We start from the raw sequence: 14,644 nt of genomic DNA, 5'->3' as shown, positions 1-14,644 counted from the left end.
ATCCTGTTCTCTTTGTACCTCAGAACCTTCATATGGAACATGGGAGGTCTTACGAAAATGATGTCTAAGACTCTTCCAGCTCTAAAATTTCGTCTTAAGTATGAAATCGAAGAGCAGAAACCTTACAAAATAATTCTGCTTATCAATCATAAAATTAATAGCTTTGATGCAAGGTGTGCTTAGTATTGGATGAGCCTCATGTCTGAGCCACTCACCGTGTTACCAGCGGCTGCTCCAGAATGTTGCAGGAGGGGCTCAGGGCTGCCATCAGGCTGGCAGTAGAGTCTAGGGGACTTGTAATAAAGCTCTATTTGCATAGCTATGCATTGTCTTTACATATCTTTGGGAAGGCTGGAGATAAGCTATTCTTTGGTATTGTCATTGGGTGATATCTTTAGGAAAGAAGGTTTGGGTTCAGGATTGCTTTCTGGGTCTTCCTATTAACTGTAGTAGAGGATATAGCCAACTACTATGTAATAGGATCTGAGTCTCTTTGTCTCAAAGTTAAGAATCAAAGACAGTTTTTCTGCATAATTATTCCAGTCTAAGAACACTAATGAGTCCACAGGAACAAGATAGGCCCCAGACAAAGGAACAGTGGGCAAAAGATACCAGGCAGTGATCTCTGCCCCAAACCAACAACTTCACAACCTATAATTCTACTATTATAGCTTAATTCCCCTCAGTATTTCTGGCTTTTCCAACTGTAAGAATCTTCAGACACCTCTGAGAGCCCATCATCAATGAACAATTTAAATAGCAGTTAACACTAACAGAAATAAATTGACCACTTGGTAAGAACAACAGTGGGACCAGGATAGGTTCAAGGATTGAGAAGAATAAGGGAAAGCTACCAAGGAACCAAAGGTGAACAGACTATCTCAGCTTTGCGAAAGGGAAACTGTGTTTAAGTCACATCTGCCTGACTTGAGTGGAGCAGTTAACAGCCTTCTTCGACTAGATAATCCTCTAACCTTCTAACTCTATGACCTTATCCTTCTGAAGTTCTGATCCCAATTCATATGTTATAAAAACAAATAAGAAACAACTAGGAAAGAAACATTGATGATTGTTACAGAGGTCAATCACCTTCTCAACATATTTCTATATATTTCTTAGACAACTGCTCCAGGATTGTTCTATATTATAAGGTTTATAATAAAATCTTCCAAAAATGCCTCAACAAGTGAACTAAATCTGACATTATAATGGTGCAAGGAAAGACTTCTGCTAGTAAAACTTCATCTTCACATTTTATAGGTCTTAAAGTATCAACTGCTAATATAATTTGTTTTTTGATTAACACACAGGCAAAGAACTCTTATCAATTGGATTAACCCAATCAAAGAAAAATTAATAGCAATAGCATATAACTTATATGCCAAATGCAAGGCTCTGTGCTAATATTTAGTTACACCATCCAATCCTCACAAAGCTCTGTGAAATAGATACCATTACTTTCCACATTTTACATTTAAAGAAACTGGACTTTGGGAGATTTAGTAACTTGCCAAAGTTTACACAGCTGGTAAGTGGCAGAGCCAGAATGCAAACCTAGTTGTCTAACTTTGTCAAGACTCCACACTTTTATTACTATGGGAGATATTAAGGATTTTATTCATATTCTGCTAACATATTCAAGGTTGTAATAGTCCTATCTTTGAAAGAAGAAGGCTCCTTGACAGAATAGGAAGTTCAATGTGGAGAGTATAGCTCTGTGGTAAAGCACATGCTTACCATGGATGAGGTCCTGGGTTCTATCCCCAGTACCTCCGTTAAAATAAATAAATAAACCTAATTACCTCCCCCTAAAAAAAATTAAAAAAAAAAAAAAAGAATGATGAGTCTTTTCAGAATAGAAAGTTCAAAAATCTATTGGAATGCCTTCCAGAAGCTGGGTCAGTTGTTCACATCTGTTGACATCATGTCACCTATTTACATGTAAAAAGCCCAGCAGTTGTATCATTTTTGGAGAGCTTATGACAAGATGCCTCAGGAAATTTCACTGCATGCAGTATAACCCATTAATGCCTGTGAAGGCAAAGTAATAACAGTAGTAAGATCTAACATTTATAAGATGCTTACTGTGTGCCAGGCATTGTCTTAAGCATTTGACATACAGTACCTCATTAATTTCACACAATTTTATAAGGTAGGTCTATTATCAATCCATTGTATGGTTGAAGAAAGAGGTACAGAGAGGTTAAGTAACTTCTCCAAGATCACACTGCTAATAAATTGGAGAGCCCAGACTTGAGCCCAGATTGGTTGAGGCTACAATTTGTGTTCTTAAGAACCACAGACTGCTGTCTCTGTTGCGGTGTAAACAGTGAGTAATGAGCTATTCAATGTCATTTCACAATGCTCCTTACTAAAGTTGTGAGAGAAAATTGACATGGACTACACAGTTGATATTTCTGGAAACTGGGTGGTAAGTATACAACACGGATAATTCCTTTAAAGATGAAAGGTTTGAAAAACATCACAACTCAGTACCAAAACCTACCGAGAAAATCTATTTGCATAATTGAGATTTAACTGGAGGAAACTGTTAACAGATTTCCCATGATAATTTAGAGATAGTGATAATTTTTAAGTTAGAGCTAGAGTTGTTCTCTGCAGATCTTATAATTGCCTATATCCATTGCAGAGTAAGAGGTATACACTTGTTTCTGAGAAAAGATCTGGAGCTCTGGAATATATAAGCAAGCAAATTATCCTAGTTTCTTCTAGGATGTAGTCTAGGATAATATGCTGTGAAACTTTTTGGAAACTGTAGGTAAACTATAAGTAGGGCATCGGAGTTATAGCCATAACAGTGAATTATTGGTCCAACAACTCTTTGCTGTTTGCTAGAGGGGAAGTCCTTTGGGGGCATTTGTTGCTTTAGTCATGGATTGGTTTGATTGCTGGGGACAGACACCCACTGCAACAATCAAAAATAATAAGTAGGGTGAGGGATGACATCCCGGAAATAACAACTAGGGAAATCTCACAGAACACAAGACAAGAGGTAAGTCAAGCCTTGTGGGGACAGAATTTGGGAACTGGAGAGTTCCTGATGCTTCTAGTCTGATTCCTGTTCTGTATTCTGAATGTGGTAGTATATTTGTGTGGCACTTTATGATTTATAAAATGCTTCTGCCTATACTATCTCAGCTCATCCTTACCACTGTGATAGGTAGGAATCATTTTCCCCATTTAGAAAGTGAGGCTTAGAAAAGTTAAACAGCTCAGTATTTTGGAGCTCAACAGTAGCAGAGCTGGGATATGGAATTCAGGACTTCTGGCATCACATGCAGCATCTTTTGCACTTTCTAAGAACTTCCTACATGACCATAATCATGAGAGGTTTAACTCAAGGGAATATATCAGGAAACCATACATTGTACTTACCTATCAACTTTCTGTTTTTGGAAAATAAAGTAAAATCAGAATTCTAGCTTCACTTTCTTTGGTCATTTCATCATTTCTATGAAATGGGCTGCACCTGAGAAAAGATATTTGCAACTCATAATGTGCCTACTCTTCATAAAGCAACAATTCAAGCTTTTGGGGAGGCAGGGCATATTTGGTTTCTTCTGTATTTTCCTTCTGCAGAAGTCAACGTTTGCTAATATAGTTAATTATAGACTAGGAAATAATGCAACCTTGGTGTTGAACTGGCCAACAAGAAAAATGACAAACAGTGTTATCTTCTGACTGTTCTAGTACATTAGGTTGAACATAAACTACTGTTTATTACCACTGACAGATCTCTTTATAGTTTTGGCGCTGCATTTAACAACAACATGGGCAGTGGCCCTGGGCCCAAATGGCTAATTCTTCAAAGTAGCATGCTATGTTAAAAAGAGCCCAAGCTTTAGATTTAGGCACCTCTGAGTTATTAGCACTATAGCTCAGTTATTGGTAAATTACTTACATTATGTAAGTTAGTTACTTTTTCGCCTTGGGTTCCTTGTATGTATAATGGAGCCAGTCACACTCACTGTGCATGACTGTTGTGAATATTGTATGAATGTAAAACACCTGGCCCAGATACTGGGTCCACGGGAGACTTGGTAAAAAATAGCTATCATTATTACTATCTAAAGAATCACTTAGTTCCATAATTACCTCAATTCCTTCATAATTTAAACATATTGCAAGCCTCAATTAGTACTTCTTTTTTAAGGCTAACTTAGCAAATGTGGTGATGGAGTAACTGGTAGGACACTGTCTACTGTATGCTTGTCTGATGGCTTAGAAGACCAGGGTTGAAAGTCAAAGTCATGAACTGCCTGCTGCTGCAAAGCCAGATGGTGTTGCTTCTCTCTCTTTAAGTCAAGTTTAGTGACTGTAGAGTCCTGACTTGTCTTTTCTGGATGGATATATATACACTTAGCACTGCAGAATTTGGCTAATATCTTGCATTTAGTATGAAGAGGGGGACCAGTGGAAAAATTTCCTAAAGAATTCATGCTGTTTATAAGGCATCAGTGTAAATCATCTGCCCATGACAGATACTGTCTGTATGGAAAATAGCATTGGTTCCTATCCAAAAGCATGGCATTACTGAAACTCCACTTCATAAATGCACACTGAGTAACTAACATCAGCCAGGTATGATTGTAAGAATATAAGGCCACATTTTATGAACCACAACCGGAAATTGTCTTGATGACAACATTGGTTAGAATCTATGTCTAAAGGCTTATAATTCATCTTTATATTGTAAAAGGGAAAAAAAAACCTATAAAATCTTTCTCTACAGCATCTTAAATGGGTTTCTCACCATCTAAACCCAAGGGGACCAGTATCCCCTCATCACAGGAAATTGTTTCAGGAGTTGCTTTCCCCCATTCTATGCCTCCCACGAAATGCTGTGAACTTCCCAGTCTTCTTTGAAACAGTGTACCTAGATTGTTCCTCTCTTGATTGCTCATCTGATTGTCTGCTTTTTACATGCTCTTCTCAGCTTTCTGATGTGGCCTTCTTTTCAAATGTTACCTCTGTTCACCACCCTCTTCCACCTTTTGACCTCATGAACAGCACGTGACACCCACCCCTACACCTAGACAAAGCTTCTGCTGTACCAAACAGTGATCCAGGTGCCATGTCCTGAGACCTGAGTGGACTGCTGGAGGAGACAGGAATAGAGCTTAGGCTTTCTGTCATGAGCCATCAAAAGCACTTTCCTTTCCTTGGAAATTTATTAAGAAACCTTGTATTGATGTATTGATTTTTACATGATCAACCCATGGAAGATTATTTTAATTGTGGTAATTCCTTCTCATGGTGGCTTTAAGGAGATTGTATTATCTCACATCATCATGGTAGCAAGTATACCTCTAAATCAGTTATTTGCAAAAATATGGATTATCAGAAATATTTCTCATCTGCTTTTATCTTAGTTGAATTTAAGGAATTTGTGGCTAGGAAATTTACAAGCTATCATGTTCCTATTTTATGTAAGAGGCCAGTCTGAAAAGATGGTGTCAAATGCTAAGGATGCCCTTGGGTGGATAGTCGGAGATGATGGGTCAAGGAGATCAGGCCGATTTCTCTTCACTCTATGGTCCACAATTGGAATCAATTGTGATGAATTACTAAGGGCCATAGACCTCCATCGAGACTAAATTTAGAAGCATAAGACAAAAAACAACAAAGAAGATTTTTATTCCAACTGTAAGTCTTTGCTAGCTGCTGTGGATCTGGACCAAAGTCAATTCAAGTTTTTCTAATTAAGTTTCAAAGAATGTGCTGTATAAAATCTGAGTACACAATGTGGATTTGGAAAAATCAAGCAGTCCTCTATTACTATCCAGGCTTATTGTCATGGCCTTGGGTGCATTGCTTAACAGCTCATTGCCTCAGTTCCTGTGTATGTGAAATACCTACCATGCAGTTTCGATGGTGTTCTTCCCAGTTGACAAGAGCCGAGCCATTAAAGGACTTAGAGTCTCCTGTCATTGGTGTTTTGGGTATATATTCTTGGTATCCTGAATGACAAAATGGAGATGGGTGTTACGACTGTTTGGAAGCTCTGGAGTTCAGTGTTGGTGAATTGTTAGGATTTGTTTTACCCCTAGTTACTCTAGTGGCTTAGTATGAGGTTGATACAGAATAGTTTTGCAGCAAGAAGCTATGTCTTATTTGGTTACAGCCCTCTTGCCCCTAACTGTTGTTTTCTAAAAAATTCTATGTAACATAATAATAATTTTAGAGACTTCATAGCAGAATATCTTACATACCTTAAGGATTTTAAAATCATTTTTACCATTCTGAATATTACTTAGCAAAATCACATACTCAGGCCGATTGTGGAGAGAGTGGAAAGCGCATTATATAGAACTTATTACCTGTACTTTAATATCCTCCAGTATGCATACAAGTTTATTAATTTTGATTAGCCATTTACCCTTTAAAATTGTATTTATAGAAATTTCTGTGTTAGATCTTTTATAATGTAAAACAGATAAAATATATGACTAGTATGGATCTTATTTAATTATATGTATCATTACAATTACTGCATATTTATGCGATAGGTGAAACCAGCTGAGCCTGTATAAGAAAACTCCCACATCTACCCATTGTCCTCTTTGCTCACACAATAAAGCATGCTCATCACTCGGACCCCTATAGAAACAGAAAAAGAGGTTAATAGTTATACTGTTTCTTCAACATTTTTTTCAAAAGAAAGCAAAAAGTTCTTATGTGGGGTAATCATTTTTATGTGATCATCTGAAGTTTTTGGTGGTGATAAATATGGGTCTTATGAGAAACTTATGCTCAAGGGAGTCCAAGGCAGGTTCAGCCAATTGTAGCATTTAAGGGGATAATGCTTGAAATAGTCTTTTTTTTAAGAGAAGAGGATACTGGGCAGGTGTGAAACTGTAAGAGAGTAGTTCAAAAGGGGAATTAAGTGCTTTGGTACCTTGACAGTGACATCTGTCATAGAAAGTATTATGGAAAAACTGGAGAACTATTGCCATGTGGATTTAAGTGTTGGGTTCTGCCACTTTTGAAAAAAATTTTTTGCATGTGAAAATAGCTCGTATCTGGCTAGAGGCTAATACTTCTTTGGAGAAATGACGTAGTTTTAAAAAGTTCTGACTGCTCATTATTATCAACCTATATTTCTTGATTAGATTATTAACTTAAAATTACATATCAGTAGTATCAAAGTCGTAAACATTATTTGGACAGAACCATGTGGAGAGAACCGTAGAGAAGGGAGGCAATTCTGTTTAGTTTATCATCTGTAATACATGGTAATGTCAACAGAGTAAAAGAACAAGAAAAGTGAACAAATTGAGGTATGTAGTTCTCTGAATAAACAGTCTGCTTTAGTACCAGTAACTCCATGGAGTAAAGTTTTAATTTAGTGGTTTTGTCGCAGTGTTCCCATTAACATAGTGATAGTAGGTGTTCCTAAAAGATACTTGTTTATAAAATCTCCTGTAAGATAGTGTTGACTCTCTCCAATGAGTACTAAATTGTATTAAAACAGTATCAGAAGAGCCCATGTACTTTTTTCTAAAAGTTCACCCATTCTATCACTTAGATACCAAGTTTTATGAATGTATTCAACATTGGCTACTCCATCTGCTGTTCTCAAGTCTCCTTGAGAGTCTCCCAACAGAATTATGTTGCTATTGTCTTTTAGTAGATTGAAATATTCGCTTTTTGTTAAGTATGTGTATTTATTCCCCTTTATGTCCTTTAAAAGCCCCATTTTCATAAAAATCCATTATTTGGACCCTACTTTGACATTTGGATGATAACACTAGCTTGACAGAAAACCTCTCATGGTATATCACCTATACATTGTAAAAATATGAACACAAGGATTTTGTGCTTTTGGAGCTTATCAAATAAATTCTCATATCCTTCCTTGAACATGTCATCAGATTCTTTCATAATTTCTTTAAGCTTAGCTTTTGATTAAGGTTGTTCAACAAGCAGATTATGTGACTTAGTATACTATTCTACCATATAAAGGAACTTGTCATCTCTGGTAAGAACAAGATCAACTTTAAAAGAATAATACCTTTCCTTTAGTTAAATATCTTTTTTTGACATTTATCTGTAACTAGTTTACAATTGTTTATGATATAATGACATGTTGAGCATCTTTTTCCTTTGTATTTACTTAATGTCATATCAAAGTATATTATTATCTGAAGTATGACAGCTCCTCCTTTGACAAGACCATAGATAATTTCTTCTAACCTCGTGGGGTTCTTGATGTGAACCAAATGTTTCTGCAATTTTGGCATCATTTTTATAAAGACGGTGGACTCAATTAGTCATTTCTTAGCTATCCATTATTCATCTCAAAGATCTTGATCTTCCTCTTTGGGTCTTCCTCTTCAAGGTGAATATGTATTGGGCCAGCACAACCACTGCCATCAGAGCACAAAGTCTGGCCCTCCTTACTAAGTTCATTCTACTCATAGCCACCTGGTTCAGGGCTCTCATTTGCCTCCCAGCCAGGAAAAGAAGAGGCCAGTGACAGTGGCCAGCAAGCCATGAACATGCCCCGTGGTGAACCCTGTGAATACTCCCTCAATCATCTTTTCATATGTTTCTGTTATTCGTATTTCCTTTTCTATGGAATACTTGTCCATGTCAGTTCTATGAAAAACTTGTCCAGTACATATGAGTGTGCCTTTTTCTTACTGATTTGTAGGAATTCTTTATGTGTACGTGTGTATTTTCCAAACACCAACCCCCTTACTGGTTATGTATATTTCAAATATCTTCTTCTCTATTTTTTGTATTTCATTCTTAATGGTGAACTTAAGTTCTTAATTTTAATGCAATTTAATTTAGTAATCTTCTTGTTAAATTTTGCATTTGCTTCTTGTTTAAGAAATAAGAGCTTAAGAAAATTTTATAATTTAGTGTTTCATAGGAAGTATTTAATCTAATGCAATTCATTTTTCTGTTGGAATAGGGATGCAACTTGATTTTTTTTTTCTATTTGGATAAACAGTTGCCCTAGTGTCATTTATTTAATAGTTCATTTTTCTTTCATGATCTATAATATCTGCTTTGTCATAAACCCATTTTCCATATTGGCATAGATTTGTTACTAGGCTCTCTATTCTTCCTTTGGTCTATTAGTCTATGCCTGCACTAGTATCACACCAACTTAATTTCCATAGCTTATAGTAGTCTGGATATCTAGTAGGGAGTATCTCACACTAGCATCCCACATTTTGTTGTTAAGGGGTGTCTTGGCTTTTGTTGGCCCTTAACCTTTCATGTAAATTTTATACTTGGCTTGTCGAGTTTCACATGCATATGCACACTCTGATAGGATCTGTATTTGAATTGTACTGATGTTTTAGATCAGTTTGGAGAGAATTATGATATGCTTTATGATAGTCAGTCTTCCCACCCAATAATATGATAGATCTCCCTATTTATTAGATCTTCTTTAATGTTTCTTTAATAAAGTTTATTAATTTTCTCTTCAGAAGACTTACACATTTTTTATTTTATCATGAGTATTTAAAATGTTTATCACTATTTTAAATAACCTCTTTAAAGAAATTTACATTTTTAGTCAATTGTGGGTATCTAGAAATGCAGTTTACTTTGCATATTAATTTTGAATCTAATATCTTTTTTATTAATTTAAATTTTTACTTTTTAAAAATCCTTCTCCCACATGACATAGATACCTAAAAGTAAATTTTAAGGGAAAGGAAATTAATATTTACTAAGTTGCTGCTAGGTGCCAAATAGTCAACATAGATTATTTTACTTAATCCTTACAACTATTTTGTTGCTTATTTTTCTCAAAAAATATTTATTAACCCCTATGTGTTAACCTTTTTTTTTGAAATTTTTGATATAAGCAATCATATCATCTATAAAATAATGAAGGTTTTTATTTCTTTTTTCCAGTCCTTTACCTTTTATTTCTTTCTCTTGATTTACTATGCAAGGACCTCCAGAACAATGTAGTATAAGACTGATGAAAACAGGCATCCTTATATTGAACCTGCTCTTACAGAAGATGCTGTTAAAAGTTTCATTGTTAGATATGAGGTTTCTGTGGGTTTTTTGAAATGTCCTTTATTGAGCTAAGAAGGTGTCTTCTGTTCCCAGTTTGCTAAGGAGGTTGTTGCTATTATTTCTTTACATCACAGATAGATGTGAAATTTTATCCAATTTTTTCTGCCTCTATTAAGATACAGTTATTTTCACCTTAACATATTAATATGATGATTTACTTTAATTGATCTTCTCATGATAAACCAATCTAGGATTCCCACGAAACACCAACTTGGTCATAATAACTTATCTTTTTATACACTATCTGATTTATTTTATAAAAATATTTATTTTTAGAGTTTTTGCATCTACATTCATTCATAAGTGAGACTGGCCTATATTTTTAATGTTTTTAATAATATCTTTATCTGGTTTTGAAATATCACAAATGATTTTTTTCCCCATTATGTGGAATAGTTTGCATAAGATTAGAGTTTCCCAATGCTCACATGTTTGGTAGAATTTCCTACAAATCTTTCTGGATCCAGTGTGTGTGTGTGTGTGTGTGTGTGTGTGTGTGTGTGTGTCTTTAATGGGATTATTTTAAATGACTGATTTAATTTCTTTAAAGCTTAGAGGACTTTTCATGTTCTCTATTTTTAAAAAAGACTTGGTTTTTGTTAAGCTGTGTATATCTGTATATTTCATCTAAGTTTTCAAGTTTAGGCACAGACTTGTTCATAGCATCTTGTCTGTTTAATCTATGTAGCAACTATAGCTTTGCCCCCTTTTTATTCTTGATTTTAAAAAATGTAATGCCTCTCTCTTTTTTCCCTTAATTATTCTCTCCAGAGATTTGTATGTTTTATTATTTTTCTGACCTCTCTCGATCCTCTTCTTATTTGTTTATTTTCTCTTTCATTAACTTCTGCTTTTATTTTTATTATTTTCTCTCATCTTCTTGAGTTTATTTTGTTGTGTTTTTTCCTAATTCCTTATGGTTGGATGATCACTTCGTTAAGTTGAGCTTTTCTTTTTTCACATAAGCATTTAAGACTAAACCTTTTGGAACCTCTTTAACTGTTCTGCCATTTTGGCACATAATATTTATATAATCATCTTGGTATTTTTGTTAATATTTTTTTCTAACTATTTTCTTAAGAGTTCATAATCTACACTTCTTTTATGATTGATAGGTTGTTCCAAAATATATTTAAAATTTTAAAGTATTTTTCCCTTAAGTTACGTTTTTTAATAACTGAAGTGTATTGGGGTTAAATGATATATTCTTTATGATACCATTATTATTTCACATAGTGATTTCAAATTGGCTAGCTTTATGACCTAGCTTTTAGTCAATTTTCATATATATTTAGTGTCAATCTGATAGTTACAATGAAGTGTCCTGTTGTTGGGGATAGTGTATAGCCAGATATATCACATATACTTGTATATGAGCTTGTTGGTGGGTGGGTTATGGTGGGAGAGATAATACCTAATGATGCCAGAAGATAATCTTTCTTTTTAAGTAAGACAGAGGGACTAGGACACTACTGAGTTTTAAAGTTGGAGTTTCCATAGATACTGGAACTCTCTTATTACCTGTCTAAAGGAGCATGTGGAAATCTTATGAATCTGAGGAGCAGGACTTATTGTGATTTCTGCTTCCTTTGTAACCCTATGCAGATCCTAAACCTGGAAAGAACTGTAGGTGGTTAAATTGATTGCTCATTTTATTGAAACATCTCAGAGGTGAATTGAGATTTAAGGAATGGCTCCTTACCCTGTTGCTTCTATGAGAGTGAGTGCTAGCTGATATGTCCAATCTTTCTAATACAGCAGAACCCAGACCTGAAAAATACAATGAATGATATAATTGACTGGCTCTGCTAAGGGCTTTATCTAGTTCGTAAAAAGGCCAGTGCAGCGTTCTGCCAGCTGGAATAGGAAATATCTGGAACAAGGCAGCAGGCAGAAGACCAGTTCCAGGAAGGGCTAACCAAACCTATCTAAGGTGGAATAACTTAGACAAGGCTGCCAAAAATCAGGGTGACTTAGTTCTCTAGTGTGTCTGTCTAGAAGGCTTCCACTTACAAGCATTTCTTAGAAAGTATCCTGGTGCTTTATCTGGGAAAAGGCACCCTGGGTGCTGAGTCCATGCCTGTATCTCTCTAGACTATTTATGAATGATTCCTGCTGATGGAAACAATCTTCTTGTAGAAACAAACCACATTTTGACACCTTCAGTTTGATTCATCACTCTTCCTCTCAAATTCGAGAGCTGGAGATGCCTGGCCTGCCCCCCGTTATTTTGTGGAACACTTGACCATGTAACTTCTGGAGGGAGTCCACATATTCTCAGCACAGCTGCTTATTTGCACCAAGCTAGGGTGAGCACCAGTGAAATAGAAAGCCTGGTCTAGGAATGGGAAAGAAAGGCGTCAGGGATATAGTGGCTTACAGGATGGGGAGGGAATGTGTATAGAAACCATCTAGCTCCAGGGAGCCACCTGGAAGGTCGGTGGAAACTGGTGACATGCTGCTTCCAAGTCCTCTTTGCAATGGATGATGCTGGCTCTTTTCCAGCCTGGGTTTTCAGTGGCTAAACATACTCTGGTGGCTGGAAGATCTGATCTTATCATTTTCACATCTACCGGTTTAATAGTTTGTTGAGAACTTTGTTTTAGAAACCAGTATGAGGCTACTAGTTTTTGGTTTCTGGTATTCATCCTTTCGGAAGATCAGGCATTTTCCATCATTATACTGTATATGCTATGCCACATAAGATATTGTGATGTTTACCAGTTAAATGTGGAGAGGGTCAGAGTCTGAGAAAGTTGAATGATCCATCCATTTCACACATTAGAACATTGCCCAACTATAGTATCCTAGCAATCTTTTTGTTCTTAGTGCTCTGTGATTTTCAGAAAATATCAAATTCCTTTGGCATTCTGCGTAGCAATTCAATTGGACTTAATTTTTATGGTAAAGTGTTTTATAGCCAGGATGACAATGGCTTTAAAAAGTAACAGGGCCTTTAAGACTGCTGCTATATCCTGCTAAAAATATACAGTGCAATGCTGTCTGTTTTTCACATATTTATATTATTTATGAAGATTGACCCACCTCCATCTTGACAGTTATCATATGGTCTAGCTTGCCTATCTATTTTACTGGCAATCCAATAGTGTAATGACTTCTATCTTTTTGGAGGGCACTTTTGAAGCTATAGCGTTGTCCTTAATGGTAATCCAATCACCTTGGGGTAATTATGCTAATTAGTGCTATTTTTTATACTTCTTTTCCTTGTGTCCCTTTCTCATGTCGTAATAAAATTATTATTTTTTGTCGAAGTATAGTTGATTTACAGTGTTGATTTTAGTTTCATCTGTAAAGCCTAGTGATTTACTTATACATATATTCTTTTTCAATATAGGTTATTACAAGATGCTGAATATAGTTCTCTATGCTATGCAGTAGGACCTCATTGTTTATTTTGTGTATAGTGGTTTATATCTGCTAATTCCAAACTCCTAATTTATCCCTCCCTGCCTTTCTTCTTTGGTAGCCATAAATTTGTTTTCTATGCCTCTGAGTCTGTTTATGTTTTGTAAATTAGTTCATTTGTGTCATTTTTTTAGATTCCATATGTAAGTGATGTTATATATTTGTCTTTCTTTGTGTCACTTCACTTTGTATGATAATCTCTAGGTCCATCCATGTTGCAGCAAGTGACATTATTTTATTCTTTTTATGGCTGAATAGTATTCTATTGTGTCAATATACCACAACTTCTTTATCTAGTCATCTGTCAGTGGACATTTAGGTTGTTTCCATGCCTCAGCTATTGTAAATAGTCCTGCTATGAACATTAAGGTGCACGTATCTTTTCGAATTGGGTTTTCTCTGGATATATGTCCAGGAGTGGGATTGCTGGATCATATGGTAACTTTATTTTTAGTTTTTTAAGGAATCTCCATACTGTTTTCCATAGTGGTTGCACCAAATTACATTGCCACCAACAGTGTAGGAGGGTTTCCTTTTCTCCACAGCCTCTCCAGCAACATGTGTAATAATAACCTATAACATTTTTTTAGTGATAGTGTGGATATACCATATCATAATCAATTTCCTATTGAATACTTTGATTTTTCAATTTTTCCTTAAGAATTCCTAGAAGTTAAATTACTATATTGAAAAGTATGAAAATTTAAAAAGTTTTTGTTACTTATCACCACATTGACCTCCATATATATTGCACTAATTTGCATTCTCACCAGCAATGTATAAAAGTAGACTTTTCACAAAAACTTTCAGTAAACCTAGGTATCTTGATGTCTTAAATTTTTAATCTTTGCTAATTTTGTAGAAAAACTATAACTGCTATTGTAACATGACAGTTTTCACATATTCATGTGAAATATGAGACAATTTTTCCCATCAAAATTTTTTCTTTTGTAAATTTCTGCTTCCTATCCGTTGCTCATTTTTTTCTTATTTATTTGTAAGAATTCTGTGTGTTTAGGATTTAACACTATGAGCCATATGTGTTTAAAAATATTTTTACAATTTGATTTTACTTTTAACTCTTTTTGTGTTATTTTTGAGGCACTAAAATTTTAAATGTTTATTAGTCAAATTTATCAGTCTT

General features: G+C 35.2%; 1 protein-coding gene and 1 pseudogene across 2 annotated transcripts in view; one reads left to right on the top strand and one right to left on the bottom strand.

Moving 5' to 3' along the window:
* Nucleotides 1-14,644, top strand: part of PDE11A (phosphodiesterase 11A) — a 360,789-nt gene that overhangs the window by 44,558 nt on the left and 301,587 nt on the right. The window lies entirely within an intron of this gene.
* Nucleotides 7,432-8,282, bottom strand: LOC105103871 (cytosolic 5'-nucleotidase 3A-like; annotated as a pseudogene).

This window comes from Camelus dromedarius, chromosome 4 (assembly GCF_036321535.1).
Source record: "Camelus dromedarius isolate mCamDro1 chromosome 4, mCamDro1.pat, whole genome shotgun sequence".
NCBI classification, from domain to species: domain Eukaryota; kingdom Metazoa; phylum Chordata; class Mammalia; order Artiodactyla; family Camelidae; genus Camelus; species Camelus dromedarius.
Note: the sequence above shows the minus strand (reverse complement) of the source record. Positions and strands in the feature narration are given on the sequence as shown.